Source organism: Nycticebus coucang, chromosome 15 (genome assembly GCF_027406575.1).
Source record: "Nycticebus coucang isolate mNycCou1 chromosome 15, mNycCou1.pri, whole genome shotgun sequence".
In the NCBI taxonomy this organism is placed as follows: domain Eukaryota; kingdom Metazoa; phylum Chordata; class Mammalia; order Primates; family Lorisidae; genus Nycticebus; species Nycticebus coucang.
In genome coordinates, this window is record NC_069794.1 from 30,310,800 (window position 1) to 30,329,003 (window position 18,204).

Genomic DNA, 18,204 nt, shown 5'->3' on the forward strand with positions numbered 1-18,204 from the left:
GTGGATTTCTGTGAGCTATGATGCCACCACACTCTACTTAGGGCGAGAGAATAAAACTGTCTCCAAAATAAAAAAAAAAAAATGACAATTAAGGAAACCCATATATTCCTAAGAATTATTAACATTTTCTTAGTTTAGCAACATACTTATATGGCTTATCCCAAATGTCAGGGTTTACCCAGGGGCGGTAAACTTCCAAAGTCAGAACTGCTTTAAAATAACAGCTCAGTATTTTGTAGTTACTTGAAGGAAGCTTTCTTCTTCTTTTTTTTTTTTTTTATTGTTGGGGATTCATTGAGGGTACAATAAGCCAGGTTACACTGATTGCATTTGTTAGGTAAAGTCCCTCTTGCAATCATGTCTTGCCCCCAGAAGGTGTGACACACACCAAGGCCCCACCCACCTCCCTCCTTCCCTCTCTCTGCTTTTCCTTCCCCCCCATGACCTTAATTGTCATTAATTGTCCTCATATCAAAATTGAGTACATAGGATTCATGCTTCTCCATTCTTGTGATGCTTTACTAAGAATAATGTCTTCCACTTCCATCCAGGTTAATACGAAGGAAGCTTTCTTCTAATGGCTCAGGTAGAAAATACAAACTACTTATAGCTTGAGCAAAGAAACCCAATCTCATAGTTGTCGTTCAGCTCTGGGACATTTTGCACTGATACTTTTACTAACTTATAAAATTGTACAGCGTGAGGAAAAAGTCACAGCACTGTTTTTAAGTTTTATATTTCTTAAAGTACTATATTGTGAAAATAAAAGTTGTCCACTTTGCAAAATTCAATGAAGAAACAAGTTTTCTTCAGAGAATGCACTAAACATATCAGGTCATAAAAGATACACTCATGATTTCTAGTCGTGGCGCCTCATTCTGTGGCCCGTGAGCTTGACAGAGCACTAACTTACTCACAGATAATACCCAGCACAAAAGCCCCTTTTTCTACTTTGTGGTCCTTCTTCAACGTGGAGGGGAACAGACGCTTCTCCTCCCTTGGTAATGCTGTCCATCCAGAGCATGTGTCCCAAGCTCACTGCCTCAGAAAATGTCTTGGTCATTTCCTAGAGGCATTCTCCTGCCTCTTCAGTGACGTAGAGACTGGCACATTCATGGGCGTCTCTTCTCCTGACAATTTGGCTTCCCTGGTCTTCACTTGCTACTTCCTGCCTCATCCAGATCCAGCAAGGCCTTGCTGCAGAACTCAAAGCCCTGGGCCACTTAAGGGCAGAGCAGCCACATCAGAGTTGCTCCTGGCACCAAGGAAAATTATTTGCCCTGAGGCAAACACAGCCCAGGCAGTGTCGAAAATATCAATCCTCCTCTTCTCTGTTATAAAAGGCCCTATTGTAGACACACAAATCATTCAGAGATGGCATGTACAATGTCTAATCACTTAATAGCCACTGGGCACCTACTGGGTACGGGCCCCAAACTAGCCTCTCTGTGCCTATTCATTGGAGAAAAGCAGGAAAGAATCCAGCACAGATTTTTATTCATCTCCTGTTCTAGCCCATGACACTACGGCCAACCCACATCCTTTGAGCAAGTAGACAATTACAACCAGAATAGAGATGAGAATAATTTTATCTGTAAGTGGTGAGATCAGGGAGAGAACACAGCTTGCTTCTCACACTGACCTAGTTTTGAATGCTGCTTCTATACTTCATCAACTGCCTGACCTTGGGGAATTTACTAAATCTCCTTGGGATTTTCTTTCCTTGTTTGCAAAATGAAAGCCGTAACATCTAGGTAACTGCTGTGAAGAACACCTTATCCAAGTGTGTTGAAATGCCAAAGCTGTGTAAAGCACACAGGAGGTGCTCAATGATGCTTGTTCCTTTCCCCATCTCTAGACTACTTCTTCTTCTTTTTTTTTTTTCGCTGCAGTTTGGCCGGGGCCAGGTTCAAACCTGCCACCCTCCGTATATGGGGCCAGCACCCTACTCACTGAGCCACAGGCACCGCCCCCCATCTCTTGACTTCTAAATGCTTGTGAAGCTATCTGATTTGCCTTACACACATCCTACTCGTATTTTCTTTAACTTACGGGGCAGAATTTTAGGTCTGTGGATTTCTTTTTGCTTCCTTTTTGGAAATTTGATTGAAAAGATACTCTTGTTTTCTCCAATTACCTTAGCTCTGCTTGTTGGCAAGTTATACAAAATACTCGAAGCAATAAAAAGGGTTAATTTTATTCCAGTGTTCCAGATGTCTTCAGCACCTTGACTTTAGTAATATACTAAGAACAGTAAGTCTTTTTAATGAAAGTGAAAGGTATGCATTGTGCTTCAATCTGGAACTCTTTCCCCTGAAGAAACGCTGCCACTGGGACTGCATCTCGCCATTTTAGACAGGGTGAGATATGTTTTTGCTCAGGGTTAGCCTTTTTCAGCACATTTTCAAGCGACTGCAGTTGGTATCCAAGCAGTTAAAACTACATCAGCACTAATAGCTATGAGCTCATCTTGTATAAAGACATTTTTAGTTAAACACCACAATCTTGGGGTGGGGGGAGGTTAGCGTGCTTAACCAGGCTGTCTTGGAATAGCTCACAATATGACGCATACCACAGGAAATAGAGTGTTCTGAGGCACCTACAAAATATTTTTCAAACAAGTCATTGACGCTGTAAGCCCCATGCCTCAGCTTTAGGAAGTCACTTATTAAGAATCAACACCAGCCGTGCCAAGCTAAGCTTTTGCTCTTGGTGATTTTCCAATTGAATATTCAGGGCCCTGTCTCAGTCTTGTTTTCAGGGAAGTACATGCCTGGAATGTTAGCAAGCTATTTGCTGGAAAAAATGCCCACAACAGGCTTAATGTTGATCACATTAATGCGTTTGAGTGGGTATAGAGTGCAAATGATTGAAAATGCTTCCAGATCCCTGTTGCAGGGGACAAAGCAGGCTCTGTTCTCTGATCTGATGGTCATTTTTTTTTTTTTTTTTTTTTCCAGCGGAGGATGTGGCGCAGGAAGAGGGAAGACTGCCAATCTCTGTCCAAACAGGGCCTGGGCCTAGCTCTTTGGATGCCAATGAGTGGGAAATAAAACACAGATGGGTCAGATGGGTAAGGAATGGGGGATTACAGGTCAGGCCAAAGAGTTGGAATAAATTAAGTGCTTATGAGGTACAGAATGGCACATTGTTTAAGTGAATAGACAGGAAAAAAACATTCCAGCATTGTTTGGTCCAGTGAGCGAACCCAACATTCCTCTTCCCAGACCCACGTAGGCTGCAGAGATCCACATCGTCAGGCCGAGTGTGAGCAGTGAACCAAAATGTGGCCTATTGATGCCTGAGACATTCTCCTGTACCCCAAAGAAAGCAATTTTGTTTTATTACACATGAGATGTAATTTATTGGGAGAAATGCTTGGGTTCATGTGTCAGATCATAGAGAGTCAGATTTGGGGTTCCCTGGGGATCTCCTAGGAGAAGGTGTGTAACCACAAATTAATACAGCAGGGAAATAAAGTGACAAAAGAAATGTTTCATTGTGTTTGAAATATTGAACCAATTTCCCCCTTTTTAACCTTTTAAACCTTTGCTCACAAATCAAGAGTAATTTTGTGTAAGAAATTTCAGCAGAAGCCTGTAATGTAGTGTCCGGTAACAACAACAGAAAAACCGAAGTCCGATATGTTGTTCTTATTTCTGAGTGTCTTTGTAGGGAATGACAGTGGAAGCAACTTAGTGTTAGAAAATGATCAAAAACAATTAAATAACTAAAAAAAAAAAAAAAAACCACTGATAATCATAACGGATGTGTCCATTTTGTGTTTCCAGGTGTGTTAGAAAAATCCTGAAATCCCGAAGTGTATCCAAGCCTGATATTCACTATTAGGTAATTATAGGACAGGCTGGATGAATTGTGTTTCTTTAAAGGCACAAAAGCATTAGAATGTTAAGGACTGAAAATATCATATAAAGGAGGAGAGCTAAAGTTGCAGTCGCCAACAAAATTAGAAAGTTCTAAAACCGGGGATTTTTTTTTTTTTTAGTATGACAGGAATTATTTTCAGAAGCTTACTTCCATACCAGCCATGTTTCCATTTCATGGGGTTGACCTTTACCAAAATATCCCACAGGCAAAACGGAGGCACTGGCTGTCTGCAATCATCAGGGATGCTCAAGTATTGAGTGTCTCATTTTATCAATTGGTGCATTGCACCTCCAGAGACTGCAGAGAGATTATGCCAAAGAAACAGTAGAAGGTCTTAATGAAGGATGACTTTAAAGGGCTGGTGATTTTCATTGTAATTGTTTCAGTAAGTTGGTTTCGTGAGGGACACCAATTACACGTATGTGTTGTCTTATTTTCAACTGTCTGAGGCCATTTCAAAACTAATAGCCGCATGATTTGTAAGTCAAATATTTTACCTTTCCTCCTGATCTCGCCCCCTCTAAAACCTTTCTTAAGCCTAGGCTGCGTCTTAGGAAGGTGCTCTGAGAATAAATGACCAATTTGTACAGCAAATTTGAAAAGCAACCGTGATAGAAGCATTACTATTAACCGTTGGGAAAAAAGTGACTGCAGATAAATTTCTACCTTATGCTGAGGAAAACATAAGACTATTATTCATGGAAAGAAGGATATGTACCCATAAGAAAATCTAGTTTGGGGTATTTGCTGTTTCCTTTCCAATACACTGGATGATGTGATGTTTTCTTAATGCTCTCTTTTTCCCCCTTGAATAATAAAAAAAATGGCAGTAGAAAATGTTTGGTATAAAATCTGAAGACAGAAGTTTATAGCTTTTTGCTTATTTGTTTTTTAGAGATAGGGGTCTTGCTATGTTGCCCAGGCTGGCCTCAAACGCCTGGGCTTTTGATAATGTTTGATGATATGTGATATCAATATTGATATGTGATATCAATTGATCAAGGAGATCAATCCTTTCAGGGAAAAAATACATGTAACAGGATGAGGTTCCCAGGAGACTGCTGATTCATCAGGAACATTCTTCCAGTGGAATGTCAAGTGAGTAGATGATGGGTGTATTTTTTGGGGGGGGCTACAACAGAGCTCTCAACTTCTCTCAACTTGACCTTCTGGGTCTGGACCTTGGAGGTAATAGGAAGATGAGCAGCAGAGCAGTCTTCCACGTGCCTCTGAGGATAGCTAGGCCATGTGGCTTCTTGCCAGGTTTTACTAGGGGATAGAAAACATGCTGAGGCTAGAAATGGCAAGTCAAACACCTTAGTCTAAGGCATCAGCCTCGTGCAGGACACAAAAGCTGCCATGATAAACACTTGTAAGTTGGAAAAGCAGAGGAGTGCCCGTGAGGCCATGCGCACAGAATGACACATCCGCAGCCATGCCTGAGTGTTTGTCCACATGACACGTGTCTTAGGTTTACCAGCTTAGAGAAAACACCAGAGAAACACAGCTCTCCAGAGCCGGGGCATGAATCTCACATCAACACTGAGCCTACAGTTACTCTGCAGTCAGCATGGTACAGCACACAATAGCTGGGAAAAAATTCTTGGGAAGAGTTTTACACTTTATATATTCCAGACCCCACAAAACCCAAATTTACCCCTGGGATTACCATTTGTTATGTGGAACTACAGAAGGAGTATTTGGAAAGAGAAGGAAGTATGAATACACATGGTTTCTTGCCACGTATGGCTCGAAGCCCTGATCATGCAAAGCCGCCCATTGCTTGATCTGGAGAACAGGACGGAAAACCAATTCCTCTCAACTCTGGGGGTGCTACTGCTGTCCCACCTCACGTGACCTTCATTTAACAACCACAAATCCTGGAACATTTTACCTGATCAAGGCAGTTTTTCAGGAGTAAGCTGACAATCTTCAGTCTCTCATGATTTCATTTTGTTTTTTGTCTTTGAAAACATACAATGCAACAGAAATGAGAGCCCTTGGGGCCACACTAAGGGAATTTTCTTTTGCACCAACAACTTCAGAAATAAGGAAGGAAGTACTGGCCAGCTGTCTTCAAAGCACATTCTTTATGCCATTTTTGAGTCGTGGAGACAGATTTATGCCCTTCCATCACGCTTTTCCCCTTTTAACTGTCTTATAAACAAAGGCAGGTGTTCCTAAGGCAGCTGACTAGGGTAGGAAGTGTCCTTTGGCCATGGAACACAGAAAAGCTATCTGTACTATACAGGGGTTGTCACATCCTAGCCTTGGTCCTTCTCAGTAGTGGTTTGGGACCCATCAGCATGCACCCCACATAACGATGTTCTACCTAGTCAGAGGCTAGAAAAAAAAGGATATATTACTCCTTCTTCAAGGGAGAATCTGATGTTATGTTTTTATCATGGTTCCCTGGTAATAAGTGTAAGGAACATACCGTAGCATCTTCCTGAAGGTAAAAATTAGCACACAACAGGTACATAGCAGTGATTAAATTCCAAGGCAGGACTTGTGCAACCCTGTCAGCCAGGCTAATAATAGAACCCAAAGACCATTTCACCTCCACAGAGTCACTTTACAGCCCTTGGATGTTTGCTGGACGCCCAATTAAAATCCTACTCTGGTGGGAAAAACCAGATTTCCAAAGGTGACTTTATTGATTCAATAAAATTTAAGAAATTGAGCTTATGGAAAAACTCATTAACCAAAACTAATAAATAAGAGTTTACCCTGCAGTCTGATTCCTCTTTATTTGACAGAATTAAAAATCACTCTGGAACAACTTCGTTCATTTTTCACTTGTTAATTGAACTTAGTAGTTTAGTAACTCCCTTTCTGTTCTAAGCCTGTGAACTCTTCATTCTTTCCGGCAGCGTTTGCATTCTCTCACTCTTAATTTTGCAAAGCATATATTTACAAAGTTTAATAGAAATAAAGAGCACAGGGGAAAGGGGAGGAAAAAAGGACGTTTAACTCAGGCTGATGCAGTGGCTTAAGGCTCAGCCTTGCCTTTGGGGATGGGTGTCAAATTGCACTGCAATGTTGAAAGGATTCTTCAGCATCGCCTCCAGAGCAATGTCCTTGTGGGGACAATTTTATTATGGAATACATGTCACAGCAGATTTCCACTTCTGTTCAGCATTTCTAGAAATTGCAAAGAACCAGCATTGTGTATGTACTTGACAAAACTTTCTGATCAATTTCACACTCTGACACAAAGATTTTTTTTTTTTTTAAGAAAGCTATTGCTATACAAATTTTGGGGGGGGGGTATTTTTAGTACTATGCTTATCATAAAAGTCTCTTTTTTAAAAAGCAGATATTTGTTAAAAGTAGTTTTGACTGAATATGGGAGTGTTATGATCTTTGGCATAAAGTACAAAGCTTGAAGGACAATACCAGGGTTTGTCATGATAGTGCCTTTCCATCAAACCCAGGATGCTCCAGCCACACCTGTTCTAGCTCGGTAACTCATACTCCCATCATCCTAGATTAGCTGCGCTAACTATGTCTATAGTAAATAACCAGTGAAGGCTTAATGTACACATTTTAAAGGCTAGCAGTTGAGGCATGAGTCAGCCTGAGTCGTAGAGTCTTTGAAATATAGTGGGGAGCTTCATTGGTCACCCTCTGCCTTCTCTTTTTTTCTTTTGCTATTTATTCTTTGAAAAAAAGAATTAGGGGGAAAGAGGAATTTCTAAACAGGCAGGAATATTCAGACTGATTCAACATATACACATAAAAGCATATTGTTTTTTATCTTTAGATACAAACTGAGTAAAAAAAAAAAATTGTTTAACCCTGGACTTCATTAGATAATGCCAAATTGTTTTCCAAAATGGTTGTACCAACTTGGGCTTCGACCAGCAATGTATAAGGGTACCTGTTATTCAACATTCTTTCCTGTGGAGGTTCGAAGTAACTCATAATTTTAAGCATGCGAAATCCTTAAAATGTAGTTAAAGCAGTGAGTGCTTTTATTTCTAAATTAAACTATTAAACTCAAATCAAAGGGAAAATAGTTGCCGTGGTCTGGGCTCAGTCCTCAGCTCCCTTTTCTTTAAACTCACATTCATAGATGATCTCATTGAGGCTTCTGGCTTTAACCAGCCTTGGATGACCTCCAAATTCACATCACTAGTTCTAAACTCTCTCTGCTTTTTATTCAGTGGCTTATTCGCCAACTCCTTCTGTCCATTTTTAATGTCCATCTCAAACTTAACCTTCTTGTCTCTTCTCACTAATGGGACCACCTGAAATTTACAAAAAGAAGCCAGCAACTGTGAATGACCAGATGGCTCACGCCCGTTTACATCCGAAACCCTCCCTGAAGAGGAGGACATGAAGAACCAGGCTCCTCATCTTTTTTAAAGCTAGTCGCTCTGTGCTCCACCTCTCCTGAGAAGTTTTACTATTTTACTGTTTTTCTCTGATTATCAAGTAGAACAGTTTTAGGGCTTTTTACTTGCATGATTTATCCCAGTTGTAACTACTGATCAAATGCTTTACTCTGCTGAATTTTCACTTAACTCTATAGTGTCAGACACCTGAATTACAAATTGTGAAAACAGTACAAATTGTGAAAACACAATGATAAATACTTACATAATATTTATGTCATATATATATAAATCATAAGTTAATTGTTGATTTTTCTATTTGGGGGCACTTTTAGTATTTCCACATACCTTGGGCTGTTTGATTTTATTGATGGGCTCTTTTCCCAGTTTATTTATGAATATGATTAATCCTGGTGCATAGGAAAGTTATTAAATGTACATGTTACATATATATCTTATTCTAACTCACATCATTAAACTTTTCTAATGATGATAGTTAGTTTATGCTAATAGTAATCATTCAGTTTGATTTTTTACTGTTTTCATGGATGGACAAATACCATATCGTAGAAATAATATATAATAAGAGAAATACTATTTCTTTCTTTACCCAAAATATAATTTTTATTTATTTGTTTCACATCCAAGTATTAGTAGTTCCAAAACAATGTAATAACATGTATCACTTACTGAACACATCATTTACTAGGCCCTGTCATAATTGCTCAATAAACATTATGTATTATTTCATTTTTTCTAAATTTTTGCTTATTTTTTTAAAGAAATATTTCCAAACATCTGACTGGCTATTATTATGAGATAGTTATAGTTTATCATCCAAAAGCAAGAAACTTATTTTTTTAATGAAATTCTGTTTTAAAATAATTTTTAGGTTTACAGAAAACCTAGGGTTCCTGTATGCCCTTTTCCCTGTTTCTCCTAAATTGACAACTTACATAACCAGGGTTTATTTCTCAAAACCCAGAAATTCACATTAGCACACACTATTAAACAAGTTACAGATTTAATTCAGATTTCTACGGTTCTTCCACTAATTTCTTTTTCTGCCCTAGGGTCCATCCAGGCTACCATATTGCATTTACTCCTCTTGTCTCCTTAGTTTCCTGTGATAGCTTCTCAGTCTTTCCTGTCAGTCTTTGGACCTTGACAACTCCAAAGAGCACTACTCAAGAATTTTGTAAAATGCCCCTGCACGGAGGTTGTCTATTTCTCTCCTGGTTAGGTTGGGGCTATGGCCTTGGGGGACGAACGTCACAGAGAAAGGCCTCCTCATAACTTCACAGAAGCGAATGGGTGATCTGAACCTTACTCACCAGGTAGCCCCACTGCAAAATTACTATTTTATCCCCTTTCTCCACTCCATTCACTAAGTCAGTCATACTCTCCTCCAGGCAGAGAGGGAAGTTAAGTTCCACCTCCATAGAGAGTGTCTATGTACACTACGTAGAATGCTTCTGTACAGAAGATTTGTCCCATCTCCTCCTTTTTTTCATTTATTCATACATTGATATTAGTACAGACTCATAGATACGTACACTTTGAATCCAATACTACACTATTTATTTTGTTGCTCAAATTCTTCCAGCTTTGGCCCATTGACTCTTTCCAACGCCTGTGTCCCTTTACCATGCCCTATCCTTCATTGCTGTTTCCTTAATGATTAGTGACATTGCACTTCCTTTAATATGCTTATTGGCCCTTTGTATACTTTCTCTGGAAGAATGTCTAAGTCCTTTGCCCATTTTTAAACTGAGTTGTTCACTTTCTTACTGTGGAATTATATAGAAGCTCTTCATATATCTTGGATTAATGCCTGATCAGATACATGATTTGCAAATATTTTCTCCCATTCTATGAGTTGTCTTTCCCCACAGTTGATTAAGTGTTTTGATACACAGACATTTTTAATGTTGATGTTTTGTTGTTGTTGCCTGTGCTTTTATGTCGCATCCTAAAGGTCATTGCTACATCTAATACCATAAAACTTGATTTGTGTCTAGTGAATGGTTTTTATGTTTCATGAGACTAAGAAAGAAAATAGGAAATTTTACTGGTAAATGATGGTAGAGTCAAGACAGGTTAGGACTACTACATAAATATACAGAATTAAGAATTTTGGAGTTGTGAAGGACTCACCTACAACTTGCACTTTACTTAAGAAATGCAAGCAATGTAACCTAATCATTTGTACCCTTATATTAATCTGAAATTTAAAAAAAATATATCTTTAGCTTTAAAATCCCAAGAAGAAAGCATGTGATTGGCAAACATGAAAAATTTAAGAACATTATGATGAATCTCCTCATTTATATTCAATACAGTATTGTTTAATATTTTAAACAAACTAGATCATTATTATCTAAAACCCTCCCGGGGATAATATCAGTACTAGAAAAAATACTTAGCCTAAAATTAAATTTTAATAGGAGATTTTCATGATGTTGGGTATGACTACAAGAGAATAATTAAAGAAACAGGATACAAACCTAAAAAAAAATAACTTTGAAGTTGATCATATATACATGAAAGAGCTATTGATGGTTTTTGAGTAGCTATGAAACTGATTAAAATCAATGTTTCAAGAAGATAAATCTGGAAGTTGTGAGTAGAATTATTCTTCAGGAAGAAAAGAATGGAGATGAAGATACCAATTACAATGAAAACTAGTAATCCAGGAAGCATGTGGAAGTGGGTTACTTATCATCATCCTGACACACCCCACTGCAAAACGTTTCATATATTAATAAAATGCTAAAAATAAAGTTAGCATAAAAAACCCTGAGATGACCATGGGTATAATATACAGTTTAAAAATAAAAACAGAATTTTTGTTGACATATCTCTGAAGGCATAAAAGAATTCTTTCAACAGGTTGAACTCAGCAAACAATTATACTGAAACGTGTCATCTAAGAGAATTAAGATAAATAATTATTTTTTATTACTTCAAATGAAACAATTTTTATTTTATTCCTTCTAAAAGTGAATAAGGTATTCATTCCCTCATAGTAGTTGTTCCTTAGCTTTCTCTACATTTGAAGAATTTGGGAGTTCATTATTTAACTGGGTGGTAACTACTTTCAGTAAAAATGCCATAAAACAATCACTTGTGGTAATTAGTACAACTTTTAAAATAATCAATAAGAGAATAAGCTGGCAGGTCAGCAAAGCATGTTGTAGGGGTGAACAAAGTTTTTGACACCATATTCCTCCTCTTTGATAACCTCAGCGAGGATGAAAAAGCTTTTCAAATTGGCTGATTCATCAACCTCTGTCCCACTTAGAGAAAAATCTTTTCAGTCTGATGAGGCTGAAGCAATCTAAATGAAAATATTGGTTCCCACAGATTTCTGTAGGCTTTGATGATAAAACTTTCTGCCTGGTCTATTTCCTTTTGATCTAGTAGTTGAAAAAGGACGCTGAGAGAGGCTAGGACCAGTCTCCTTCAGTGGCCAGCTGCTGATACAGCTGTGGCTTGTTAAGGCCAGAGGACAAAAAAAAGTTCCAGCATGTTTCCTGTTTTATCACATTCTTAAGTTAACATTATATTACTAGGAAAAGTGATATCCATGCAGATGCAGAAAGAACAGCATGTTCTGAAGACCAACTGGATTGTAGAAATGATCATCCCGCTACATATTTCAAGACATTATTAAGATATAAATGGTTATCAATTGGACCTTTCTTCCAACTTACAGACTTGAAACAAAGGTCTGCTTTTAAACAGTTTACTTGTCCAGCATTTATGGGGAGAGAGTGTAAATTTTCAGGAGAAACGCGTTCTCTGGTCTCAAGTACTAGATGGATTTGTATCCTAGATCCAACCTCAGATGGTTAAGGAATGCAGTAGAAGGCCTCCAGCTGATACGGAGATCTTAACTACCACTCTCACTGCTTTCCACTAAGGAAATGAGAAGCAACTCACTTTTTATAAGGTGTTAACTAAGCTTGGCTGAGCAGCCCAACTGAAAAATCAAACATGCCCAAACACTTCATGTTTATAAAAACAAACTCCATGAACATGCCTGGCTTCCCTTTTTATAAAATTGCAGATGATTTATGGCATATCTTAGGGCAGCCCAACTCTCCTGTAAAATGCATGTTCTGTGTTATGTTTGCACATTTTAGACGATCAATGTGTAATTGTTGAATTAAATTAGAATTGATTTGTTTTCCATGAAAATGATAATGGAGGATTTTACAGAACTTGAGATGACCCCACTGGCATAAAATATTTATAAAAACTTCAAGAATTGTTATGCACTTGTGAAAGAAAGTTGCTTTTTTTTTTTTTTTTGTTAGTACCACAGTATTCATTCTTCCAAAGTTGGATTTAAAGAAAGAAGACCACATTTTGTAACAACTTGCTCCAGTGAGTTGAACCTTATTACAACAAATCTCTCGAGAGAGCTTTGTGTCTCCAATACCATATATACTGGATTATTTAAATTATTCTAGTAAATCAAATTTGAGGATTTTTCTAAATATCTTCAAACATTTCCAGTGTAATCTCTACTATTTTTCTTTATCTACTTAATCAGTGATATTTAATAAGAAATAAAGTACATACAGCAATTATCTCTGTATTCATTCAAAGAAATAGAGAGTTGCAATCTTCTGTCTACCCATGCTTGATTGCACTGCCCGCTGATGCGCCTCAGAGGTAACCATTTAACCCTATTTATCCAACTTATTTTTTTTTAATTTCAGGTTAGTATGAGGGTACAAACAACTAGGTTACAATGTTTGCATTTGTTAGGTAGAGTTGTGTCCTGCACCCAAGAGATGTGTCATAGACTCTTACATTGTGCCCATTATGTGGGAGCACCCCAATCTCCCCCTCCTCTATTTATGGATCTCTTAAGTGTGCTCACCAAACTATGGCCTAGGAACAGGGAAGTATAATAGATTCATAATGAAAGTTAGTTTCACTTTTAATTTTTGCAAAGCACATGTTCTTAGAAGACACTGGTTCTCTTAACCCTAGTATGGAGATACACTGGCTACACTTGCTAAAATATCTGTCAAGAAGAAACAGACACTGTAGAGCCCCCAAACCCCTGCTTCTCTCATTGCTCTGGGCATTTGGTCCCCTCCCTTGCTTAGGCAGGTCTCCAGCATTTACCATGCACAGCCAAATGCAGCTCTCTGCCCATGCCCACAGGCATGCCTGTGTCCTAAAGAGGAGGGCAAAGGTGAAGCTTGGTAATAATGACATCTACAACTTTGCAGTCACTTCAGAACTGTGGTCTGTTCCAAGGTGAGGTATACCCACCCAGGACGGGAGCAAATTGAGCCAGCAGGGGATGGACAAATGTCATTTTAATTTTTATTTTAATTTCTTCTGACCTAAAGCAAAAAAAGAAAGAAATTAAATCTTAATACAAATATTAAGAATAGTACATGCATAATTTATGAATAAATATACATACATTGGGGATGCATGCTTAAAAGTTTTCTTCATTTATAATTTTTTTTAACTAATAAAAGAGTATTAAATCACAAATATTTGGAGACCAGAGTCTTAGGCAATTCACGTTTACTACCTGTGTGACCTGAGAAAAAACAATTCTAAAACATATTGCATGGTTTCACTTCCATTCAGATAATATTTATGTACTAATGTGTATATATATACATGTCAGATTAAAAGAAATTATTTTTCTCTGTCCCCTAATAAAGTGGTATAGTTTCTAGAACTTTTAGTTTGGCTAAGCCAATGAAACTAAATTATTCATGATTCATCACCCACATGCTCTGGGTCTGATTTGAGAGCACTTTGAAAGTGTATTAGTAGTATTTGTTTTTCTTTTTCAAGTGTTAAGTTTTGAGGAATAAGTGATGACCAAAAGACCATTGGTGGGTCCTGTCTTTTTTTTGTTAGACAGAGTCTCACTATGTTGCCCTCAGCAGGGTGCTGTGGCATCAGAGCTCACAGCAACCTGAAACTCTTGGGCTTAAGTGATTCTCTTGCCTCAGCCTCCCAAGTAGCTGGGACTATGGTACTGGCCACAATGCCCGGCTATTTTTTTTTTTCTTTCTTTTTTCTGGTTGTTGCTGTCATTGTTGTTTAGCAGGCCTGGGCCAGGTTTGAACCCACCAGTTTCAGTGCATGTGGCCGGCACCCTAACCACTGAGCTACTGCCACCAAGCTCGTGGGTCCTGTCTTAATGGAATGAACAAGCTAATACAAGAAATACGAAAGTTGAAATAAATAGAAGACAATGTTATAAGCCAGGTATGAACAAAGTCCTATGGGCCGTGTGTCTTTCATGTCTACCTCTCCCTGCCCCTTCTTCCAGATTTCCTCTTCTAAGACCACCACTCCACAAAACAAATCCCAGTTCTTACTCTTCGTTTGCCCAGGTCTTGGAATCACTAAATAGTCTCATTCTCCTGACCTTGACCTCCTATGTCAACCCTCTCTGTATTTTACCTGACCAACCTTATTTAGATGACAACAGATTATATTGAGTTTAATTTTGATTGACTAATCCCAGCTCTTCTCAAATTCCTTCCTGGAGATACAATGTCATAACCCAGTAGAAATGAGATATCCACAGAAAGTCCTGGAAAAGGGAGACCAAGAGCGGGACACAGGAGCAGCAGAGCAGGCTGGAGGGGAGGGAATTTTATGAGGGAGGTAGGCTTTTAAAGGGAGCATAAATCATATTACATACACCAGCTAACTCTGAAAGTTGCACGTCAACTCACCCCACGAGTTTCTTTGCTATTGGATGTTCTTTTTCATTGGAACAATTCTTAAATTGCTCACAGGAATGATCATTTTAAACTCATGTATTCAGTTTTCTTCAGTTGGGAGCCTCTTTGAGGACTGTGGCAACTTCCTTGGAATGTACTAAGTTTGCTCTCCTTCCCTGCAACACGAGGCGCTGCACAGAGCTAGTACTGACCCCTCCTAGAAGCATTGCCTGGATATTCCCTCAGACAAGGCAGGGTGCCAGTGACGCAGGAGACACAAAGATACATGCGCAAAGCAACAACATGCCATTTTGACCAAGAAAATGAGGATTACGTTATCTCCCTCTTACAAACACACGGACATGGTGTGAGCATTTGGTATCTTACGAATAAAGTTTGGACATGGTTTTCAGCTGCACATCACACCGCACTGACAAATACAGAGTGTCAATATAATATTATTAGGTCTCCCTTCCCACATCATCAGTCACAGGCTTATCTGTGTTACACGGCTCCCATTTCAAAGCACTTGGGAGACTTTATGGTGAGTGGTGATTTGGGAAGAGATGGGGAATAGTTGCACATTTTGTACAGAGTTGTGAGTTTATTTAGTGGCGATGATGATGACGATGATCGTGATCACGAGGATAATGATAAAGTCCCCAGCTGTCTGTCGAAGTCCCTTTCTGGGAAACAGCTGGAAAATCATTCTTTAAAGATCGCATCTGGCTTGATTTGCCAGTACTCAAATTCCATTGATCTGGTTCTGTTCTAGCCCTCTGTATTCACAGTTCAAAGAGCAGGGAGGCCTGTAAAGAAATTACTGCCATATTGTTCCGTCGGCCACAGTGAGCAACATATACGATTATAATTAGGAACACATTAGGGGAAGCAGCTCAGTAGAGATAAGCTGCTTGACTACGTACGCTTTTTGATGAAGGCTTAGCGCCAATCCGAGAAGAAAAAGATTAAATGTTTGTTACCAATCCTTTTGAACTTGTGGCAGAACATGTGGTAAAGCATTTTTGATTCAAATTAAAAGCATCCTAGGATAAAAATAACCCTGTTCTCCCCAGCCTTTCCAAGTGAAACCATTTGGAGACTGATTTATTGTATCGCCCTTAACCTCTTTTCTACCAGCGTAATTAACATAAGCATTTCTGAATCCCTTGTAAGCCTGGACAGGTATTTGTCCTGTTACACATCTGTGGAACAAATGGCAATACAAATTATACACTCAACAGATGGACGTTTTCAAAGGCCAGGCAAATTTAATTTGACTGCACACGTAAATGAAAAAGTTCACTGAGCACCAAGGTCAGTGATGGTGTTGCAGGTAGAGAAGGTTGTTGCATCAAACGTCACAGAAAGGCCAGCAATTCAGAAACCCCCAAACTGGAGTTTCCTAAGCCAAGTAAAGAGAGTAGAAGTTGCCGCTGCAGCAGCGGGAAGCAAAAACAGGGGGCAGCGGTGAAGGAGGACAAGCTGGCTGCCGTCATCCAGGAAGCCTCTCCGCGGTCATTGGAAGGAAAAAAGTGAAGACAACCATATCAAATATTTTAAGCTTCCATGACAAGATGAAGCAGGGTGTAGTAGTTTTTTTTTTTTTTTCTGGGAATGGAGAATAGAAAGTTGCTCCAGATTCAGTCTCTTACTTCCTCTTCCTCTGTGACCTCGGGCAAGTGTCTTAACCTCTCTGTGCCTGTTTACCTGTAAAACTGGGACATTCGTGTTACCCACTGCACAGGTGTTGAAGGTTTAATACCCTTCTAAAGTGATATAACACCACGCATTGTACATTTCATGAGTCTGGAACATTTGTAACCCCATGCCATTATCTGTCAAAGGAATAGCTTAATTGGTTTGTGATTATATAGTGTGCTTTTAAAATTTATAAAAACAGTGCAGTTTATCCAGTGCTCTTAAATGCTAATTGAAGAAAATATCAACTGTAAAATGTTCTCACATTCTCTCACCCAGAGTCTCTCCTAAGACAAATGTGTACACACACACACATACACACACAATCTCCTCATTTCCTCTTTCCCTTTCTAAATTTTGAGTACTTTTTCCTCCTATATAATTTCTCTCCTGGGGAGGTGAATATTGTCAGTAGAAATCAGAATAAAGCCTCTGAAAGCAATACAACTAGATAGTTAATACCACAAGCAAATTTTCACCACTTTTATTATCAAATTTTATATGTATACTTTTTATTATCTAATGTAGTATTTTCCAAGTTCCTAGGTATGTTGACAGGTGTTTTATGTAGAAAGCTCTTTAGTTTTTGTAAGATGTTTGGCTAAATCAAGTCATTGTATTGTACTTAATACAATAAAGTACAATGTAAAATTCTAAGTGGGGTAAAAAGTACGAAATATTTTCCTATTATTTTATTTCCCTTTACCACTGTATTCTTCCAAGTCTGGTATTCTGAAGAAAACAGTTTGGGAAAAATAATATGGGGATAACCTGAAGGGTTTTAATACATTCTTGCTATTTGAGAAATCCTACTAAAAGTAAGGCCTCATTAATAAGGAGATTATTTCTAAATTCAGATGTTATTGATTGTGAATGAGTATTTGCCTACAAGAAGCAGATTAAGGCAAATGGCCAGGTAGAGAATGCCTTTCAACTCTTGCTTTTATGAGGAAGAAAACGTTGATACTATTCTTTTGGTTGGTTTGTGTGCCTTGGTTCTTTCCTGTAGGAAAAACAATTACAAAATTATTTGGAATAGCCTGGCTTTCTCCATTATAAATCTGGGTTAATTATCAGAAGGCCCAACAAACTGAACCTGTAGTTTATGATAGTTTCATAAATAAACATGTTGTGTTTAAATGATCCTTATTGTTCTTCAACATGCCAGTTAGGAAACTCTTGCTGCTTTATAGCCATTAGTCAGGGAAAGGCAGACTTATGACTCCTCACCAGCATGAAAACAGCTTCATAGCCTCACTTCTACATGGCAAAGTTAAGAGGGAGCAAGGGACATCTTTCAGGTAAAGGTGGCATAAACAAAAAGGAAAAGCCATTAACAGGCCAGACACGATGGATGGCTCACTCCTGTAATCTTAGCACACTGGGAGCCCAGAGCAGGTGGATTGGTTGAGCTCAGAAGTTCAAGATCAGTCTGAACAACAGTGAGACCCCATCTCTACTAAAAACACCCTGCCTGGGGCAATAGAGTTAAGACTTTATCTAAAAAAAAATCCATTAATAACCTTTATAGCTGATAGGTACCATAGTGCCCT